This window comes from Pinus tabuliformis, chromosome 9 (genome assembly GCF_031772625.1).
Source record: "Pinus tabuliformis cultivar Carrire ecotype Pingquan chromosome 9, CPIR1, whole genome shotgun sequence".
NCBI classification, from domain to species: domain Eukaryota; kingdom Viridiplantae; phylum Streptophyta; class Pinopsida; order Pinales; family Pinaceae; genus Pinus; species Pinus tabuliformis.
Window position 1 is genome coordinate 917006417 of NC_142307.1, and position 8484 is coordinate 917014900.

Below are 8484 nucleotides of genomic sequence, written 5' to 3' on the forward strand. Positions count from 1 at the left end.
CTAATAATCATACTAGTTAGAAAGAAAACCTAACCTAACTAAAAATTCTCCATACCCACCATTTAAGCATAATACCTCTTTAGGTAAAGTCCATTTCTGGGTTTACCCAAAGAGTCCCCATCAAAATCTACCAGCTCATAAGCCCCTTTTGCTAGCTTTCGCTTTACAATATAGGGTCCATGCCACATAGGAACAAATTTTCCAGCACCTAGCTTATCGTTAGCTTGATCATATAAAAGCACTAGGTCTCCCTCCGAAAAACTTCGAGGGGTCACATTTCTATCATACTGAGCTTTCATTCACTTCGCGTGAGTCTCGATTGCCAATGCAGCGTCACGTCGAGTCTCATCTAATTTAGCTAAGTACAATAAACGTTTCTCCTCTTCGGAAGTAGCTGGGAGTAATTCGACAGCCATTTGAAGTGATGGGATTTCACATTCAATGGGTAACACCGCTTCCAAGCCATAAACTAGCTGGAAAGGAGTGAAGCCTGTTGAGGTTTTCACTGAGGTTCGGTATGCCCATAGTGCCAAAAATAACATGTTGTGCCAATTCGACCGATGAATACCAATGGTTCGTCGGATCATGATAACCAGAACTTTGTTGATAGACTCAACCAAACCGTTGGCTTGCGGATAATAAGGAGTAGAGCTGTCATGGCGCAAACCAAGCTGGCTTGTAAGTTCAGTCATCATGGTGTTTCGAAAATGGCTCCCATGGTCAGTAATGATTGCTTGTGGGACACCAAACCTAGTTATAATATGATTGAATATGAAAACTGCAGCTGTTTTGCCGCTTGCGTCGAATGTAGGCATCGCCTCGGCCCATTTAGTGAAATAATCAACCGCGAGGATGATATACGCATGCCCCCCGGCCGAGTGAGGGTTACAAGTAATAAAGTCGATACCCCATTTGGCGAATGGACCAACGGCAATTATAGGGTGGAGAGGAGCAGGCGCTGCGCGCATCTTTCGATCAAACACTTGGCAGTTGTGGCACTTCCGGACTGCAATGATACAATCTTTAAACATAGATGGCCAGAAGTAACCAGCGCGCAACACCTTCTGAGCTGTGGCATACCCAGACATATGACCGCCACATGCTCCAGAGTGACAATCATTCAAAACTCTCTCAGCCTCTTCGTGAGTTAGACAACTTCGAAAAACTAAGTCTGCCCCCCGGCGATAAAGTGTATCTCCAATAATTTTGTATGGCTGGGATTGAAACCGAATTTTTCGACGTTCCGCCTTTGAAGCTTCAGGCTGAAAGGTTTGGGTTTGGAGATAGATGATTATATCCCCATACCACGGATCTAAAGTACTGATAAGAAACAAAGATTCGTCCGCAATAGACTCCTCTGCCACAGTCTCTGTGTCAGTACGCGGGAAATCACACATCAATTCCGCAAAAACTAAGGATTTCTTAGACTTGGACTTCTCGAACTCCAAGTCGAACTCTTGCAAGATAACGATCCATTTAGAGTACTTGCCCCCTAGCAGTTGTTTTGTCAAAATGTAAATCATAGGGTTGCAATCCAAAATAACTGTAGTTTTACGGAGAAGAATGTAGTGACGAAAACGCTGGACAGCTTGAACAGCTGTCAGGGCCAATTTCTCCACATGCGAATATTTTAGCTCAGTGGGATTTAAGGTCCTACTAAGATAATATATCACATGCTCCGCTCTGAATTCATCTTCTTGAACCAACACCATTCCAATGGTGGAATGCGAAGCTGCGAGGTATAAGAAGTAGTCCTGGTTGTAGTTGGGAGGATGCAACAACGGTGCATGGGTCAACGCGTGTTTAAGTGCATCAAAAGATTGTTGGGCAATCTCGTCCCAAAAGAATTGAACGTTCTGTTTCAACAACCGTGTAAAACCTTTAGTGACCTCGGCGTAGTTTGGGATGAATCGGCGTAAAAAGTTCGCTTTCCCTTGCAAACTTTGGAGTTGGCGCAAACTCGAAGGAGGAGGCAATTTGATGATAGCCTCAACTTTCGAGGGATCGACGCGAATGCCGGCTTTTGAAACAACAAATCCCAGCAATCGACCTGTTTCTATACAGAAAACACACTTGTGGGGATTCAAACGAATTCGATAATGCCTACACCTCATAAAGATTGCTCGTAGGTGGACAAGGTGATCAGCTCGACGTAAAGAATGAGCAGGCAAATCATCGAGATACGGTTGCACAATGTGCTTGATGTCGTGAAATGCGTAAGACATCGCCCGTTGAAAAGTGGCCCCGGCATTCTTAAGCCCAAAAGGTAATTTGCAATAAGCAAATGTCCCCCATGGACAAATGAATGCCGTTTTTGGTTGATCGGCAGGTAGAATATTGATTTGATTATAGCCCGAAAAACCATCCATGAAGGAAAACATTTCACTTCCGGCACAATCATCAATAATTTGATCGATATAAGGCGTAGGATAGTTGTCTTTTGGACAAGCTCGATTGATATCCCTATAGTCGATACAGATTCTTATTGTTCCTTGTTTCTTATTGACCGGAACAATATTCGATACCCAATCCGTTAACGGGATCGGATAAATGAAACCTGCTTTCAACAGCTTTTCGACTTCTGCTTTAATCGCAGCCACTTTTCGAGGGTGAATTTGACGCAACCGTTGCCGGACGGGTTTAGCATCCGGGTAGGTCTTTATTTCATGAACAACAATGGCAGGATCGATTCCCGGCATTTCCTCGTAAGACCAGGCAAACACATCGCGGAATTCTTGGAATAGGGCCTTGTAAGTTTGGATTTCTTCTTCTGTACATGCGGCACCTATATGAATGTTCTCCTCAATTCCGGGCTTCACTGAAATATCAATGGGAATAGTACGAGAAATATTCCCTAAATTCAACTCTGAATCAGAATGTTTCGTTGGATCCTGAGCGTCTTTGACATATTCAGCGGTAAAGATAGATGAAAAATCATTTTCAAATGCATCATCCTTAGGTAAAAACGAAGATCTGTGATGGAGATCCTCCCATGGTAGATCGTCTACACTTAGGATTTCGCGAAGTTGTTCGTCAGATGACACGACTTCGGGAAACGCTATCCGTTCTAAGGGTGAGGTGAAAAGTGACTCTTCACTGACCACATTCATTTGGTCGACCTCGGTCGAATGAAAGTCGGTAAAAGACATGAGAGCTTCATAAGCAATTTCATATGGACTCAAGGGCATAGTATTACCGAATGAGTCTATCTCAGAGTCAGATGGGACAAACCAAGGATCATCATAAATAATGTTTTCTGATGTAATCATATGAATTGTTGCAAACGAAGGTTCTACGCTGAGTGGAGGGAGAGGAAAAGTTCCCAGTAAACCGGAATCCTTAACTAAACCTACACCAACGTCCCTATAAGGGATTGTCGTCTTACCGACATGCTGGATACTCTCTGAAGAGGCTGGGTCGGATGAAAAGTATGTCAGCTGATCAATAGTCACGATCTTACCGTTATGTGGAAACTTAATTACTTTGAAGAACGATGAAACGACCGCTGTCATAGCATATGACCAACTTCGACCCAAAAGAAGGTTGTAGTCTAGAGGGGCATCAACCACTTCCACATCCAGACTAACGGTTTTACCTTCTACCCCTATAGGCAATTCCTGTAGAATACCAAACGGACGGAACCCACGGCCATCAAAGGCCTTAAGGATGGTGGGGGATTGGTTCAACGAAGGAGAACCAAGGGATCTCCAACATTGAATCGACATAATACACGTAGAAGCTCCCTCATCAATCACAGTCCTATGAATAGGCCTGTTTTTTACTATCACTGGAATTTGGAAATCCATTTGATGGGGGAGACGCGGCGTACTATTTTCTAGATCGAAGATCATTAGATTCGGATCCTGAACATCAACAGCTCCTATAGCCGACAAAAGCAATTTTCATTGTGCTGGACATGATTGCAGCACTTCTAACGCCGACATCGCGGAGGGTGAAACAGCTAAGTCCTCAACAATGTTGTAATTCTGGGCCGCTCTCGCATGTGGATTGAAAGCAGACCTTCGAAGTACACCCTTGGCGGGCGGTTTAATTACTAAGTCTGGGTTAGGTTTTTCGATTTGTAGTGGATCGGAACCAGGAGCTGAGGTTGATGGGTTAGAGTGAGAAGATTCTGCTTCCTTACCATCAACAGGATTCTTACTACCATAATCTTGCGATCGAGTCGCAATCCTCACATGAGACATCATCAAAATGGGTTCTTCACTGGCATTCGAGGAAGAACCTATCATCTTATTCTCCTGCTCCGGAAATGGATTTTTTAACACAGCAGGAGTGGGAGAACCTTTGACTATTTTCACTACCTCGGCCCGATGAGGGCAATCTCTCGTAAAATGATCCTCTTCACAAATAAGACAAGGATATCGAGGTTTGCGCTTTTCGTCATTGGTTTCTGAATTTTCTGTTTTCTCCTTCGGAGCCTTGTTTGCTTTAGCCTTCTTCTTTCCTTTCTTCTTTCCGCCGTTTTTTGATTTGGCCGTAGATGACTCTACAGCGTGAATATCGGCGGTAAGTTCAGGAGAAGACTCTCCTGTCGGGGAATCGGGCAAAGTGATAATAGGAGTAGTTGAAGCCTTGGAAGACTTCTTCTTGCTCTTTGTATTCACGATACCAATCATACCATCAGCGGCATGAGATCCCGAAGGAGCAGCAGCGATTTGATTCGACTTTGGAAGATCCGGAATCTTCTCGTGTAATGTACCTGACTGAGTGTAAACTAAGTCAAGGTATTGCGCCTGAGCAATGACTTGCTCCTCAGTAACTACTCCGGCCTTAGCTACATCTTCAGTAATCCTTGGTAATAATGATTTAACAAACCATTCAACTAAGATTTGGTCCGGGATAAAAACTTTCACTAGCCTTCTTCGACGTCTCCACTCATGAATGTGATCGGAAATATACGTGGAGGTTGATTGTTTTAGTGAAGTTAATAACTCCGTATCGTTATCGTATCTGACCGGTAACTGAAAGTGAGTTAAGAACGAGGTAGCTAACTGGCTAAAATTGTAAAAAGAGGCCCGTGGTAACTCAATGTACCACTTGGCCGCGAGACCAATGAGTGTACGCTGGAAAAGACGTAAGCGGATCGAATCATCCGAGATAGAATTTGAAGCACACCAGAGGTGGTAAGTCATCACGTGATTGGACGGATCCTCTCCAGACTTACCTTCGAACTTGGGTATATCGCTGGGCAACTTATTTGGCATTGGCGGCCAGAACGGAAGATATTGAATTGGATCGTTCGTTAGGCGCGTCAAGTCTGGTAAATCCAAAGTTGCGATAAACGGTAACTGCCGGTTAGGATCTCTAAAACTCTGGGTCACAATACCGGCCCCAGGAGGAGGATATCCAGGATAACTAGGAACAGGAGTCGCATTTGGGATATTATATCCTCCTGGAAAACCAGGATTAACCGGACCGTACTGGGGTTGCTGAGGTTGTTGATAAGTGTACCCAGGATACGGTTGATACTGGTAAACCGGTTGTTGGACAGCTTGCCCAGGTTGGTACTGTCCCTGGTACGGAGGTTGAACAAATTGAGGTTGAGTAGTGACAACCGTACTTATACCAGGCTGGCCTACAGGCATCTGGACCGTGGTTTGAATCGTAGATCCGGACAACGGTACAGATGTCTGAGGAGTGGTTACAGAGACAGTAGAAACCAGAGCCGTCGATACTCCAGAAGTAAGTATGGTAGATGTGGCGGTAGTTGCAGCAGCCGTTTGAGATGGAGTACTAGGTGCAATTGGCAGCTGAGTAACTACCGAAGTTACAGAGGTTTGAACACTTGACTGGACAGGTTGCGGTTGCTGGGGTGGACCAGAAACTACAGGTTGTCCAGCTTGAGGTACCGACTGCAAACTTGGCTGCAACACCTGTTGACCCTGTGAAGGATCCCACACTAACATTCCAGGGTATTGACCCATAACAGGTTGAGGATACTGAGATCCATAGCCGGATTGAGGATAGGATTGATAATTGTAAGGTGCAGTTCCCATACCTTGACCGTATGATTGACCTTGAGGTGGTGGATAACCTTGACTTGAGTATTGACCTTGAGTTTGATAACCCTGAGGTAAATACGGATACTGGGGTTGACCTTGACCTTGAGGTTGGTATCCTTGAGGTTGATACCCTTGGGGTTGATACCCTTGGGGTTGCCATCCTTGAGGTTGCCATCCTTGAGGTTGATATTGATACTGAGGTTGACCTTGGGGTACATATTGAGGCTGGGGTTGACCTTGAGGTATGTATTGCCCCATAGGAGCGTACTGACCTTGAGGTTGCCCCCCAGACACGAATGAAGTACCTTGAGGTTGCCCCCCAGGCATTAACGGAGGCTGCCCCCCAAGCGGTAATTGGCCACCTTGAGGTTGGGAAACGGGAACTGAACCTGACATCATGTAAATGTCTCCTACACCCAATGGTACATTACCACTGTTTCCAACTAATAACCCATGATCAACGGGTTGAGGAGATGCTCCCGCAAAGGTACCAGAAAGAGATTGATACCCAGTAGGAACAGAAGGACCGCCATGTAAAAAAGATTCAGGACTTTGTGTAAACACGGACGACTAACCAGACATATTTACAGGAGTATGAATACCTCCAGGTGGAAAAGGAGTACGAGGTGTAGAAAAACCTAGCCCAAAGTTGTCTAAATAATTGGTTAACGAAAGGTACCAAGTAGTACTTCTAGGAGGACTGTAAAAGATAGATTCACGCTCCCTTAGATCAAGGGTAATTTGATCTTCAGGATCAGAGATGCCTATTTCTTCCTCTGGAACTAGCTCTTCAATAGCAATCAAACCAACAGGAAGATTTTCGGTGATAATTCTTTCTATTCTCGGTGAATCAGGAACACTAGGAGTCGGAGTAACAGGTTCGGATATTTTTGGTTCTTTGCCTATATCACTAGTAGACGAAAAACTACCAACAAGCTCAGAAACTGTAACAACTTCGGGATTATAACCTGTCTCTAAACTTTGGTAATCTGGATGGACCACCAAGGAAGATTCTCCTTCTTCAGGTGAACCTACTCTACTGCCACTAGGAGGAGTTACAAGGACCTTTAAACCTTCTAGATGACTGGACTCGTCTTGAGGAGGTTCACCCCTAAGTCTACGAGATCTTCTCAACAATTCGGCCACAGAAACAACTTCAGGAGACTGGCCCCGAAGTCTACGGGACTGTCTCGGTAATTCCGCCACAGCTAAAAACTTTTAACTACTATACACGAAAACAAAATAAAATTTCAAATCAAACCACCTAAAGTCTCTAAAGAACCAAACAAATTTGAATCACACGCCTAAAGAATCTAGGGCGTCAAACCAAACACAAACAGTAGTCTTCCGGACCAAAAGCGCTAGTTGGTGATGAAGCCCAACCTCGCTAGATTCAGTACAGAAATGGCAGGTGGAACAGTTACCCCGGCAACCTGCTTAATGAATAGACTGGACCAAGTTCCTCCACTTTAACCGTCTCGAGTGAAGTGAACCCCCCAGAAAATCCAAGTGAGTATAGCCGACGTCTGCTCCAGGTACAGTGGGACCTTCCCTCCACCGTCACCTCAGTAGAATCCTAAAGATAATGGCCACTAAGGTTACCAACCGCAACAAATGCACCTGGGGGAATAGTCTAAACTCCGACAGCACGCAAGGGCAGAGTAGCAAGCTCAATCCCCTTGCCGGCTCCTTGACAATAATCCAAGGTTTACCGAAAAGTGACCCCTGGCTCCTCTACAATGGTTAATCCGAGGTTTACCGTTTGTAATACGTGCGTGTCTGGCATCATTCCCAACGAGGGGGGAATGATCCCCTCACTGGTTCGGACACGAGCTCGTGCTTCTCCTTTAAGAGGAGCTTTCCCAGAGTACAAGTGAGACAATTGGATTTATTCTATCACAAGATAAGCTACTTGTTTGGTTTTGTTGTCTTGGAGAGTTAATTACTCACCTACTCCAAGACACTAGCCTGATCTAAATTGGTGTTTCAGAGTCCTAGTAAATAAAAGTTACTATTTCAATTTTACTTTAAGCGTTACTTTTATGGTTTTTCTTTAAAGTCAAAAGGTAGTGGAAGTGAAACCAATGGTGTGTAGACTCGACTCCAACCACTACAAAGATGCACCTAAGATGATTTACGCTACTTTCCTTTTTCAATGAAATTCTTAACTAAGAGAGTTGAGAGAATGCAAATTTTAGAGAGAACAACTTCCTTAGAAAAGACAATCAAAGAAACAATTCTCTTTTTCTTTTCAAGCACACAAACATGATCACTCTTTACTTGCACGAAAAACTCTTTTTCTTTCAAAACTTTCAAAGCTACTTGAAACAAAACTTTTCAAAGGAGATGTTTTTGTATTTTCTCTTTTTAATAAAGCATATAAACCTATCTTAACACAAAACAATCTCAAAAGCTACAAAAACTATGAAAACTTGACTCACAAGCAAATCAAAAGAGAAAT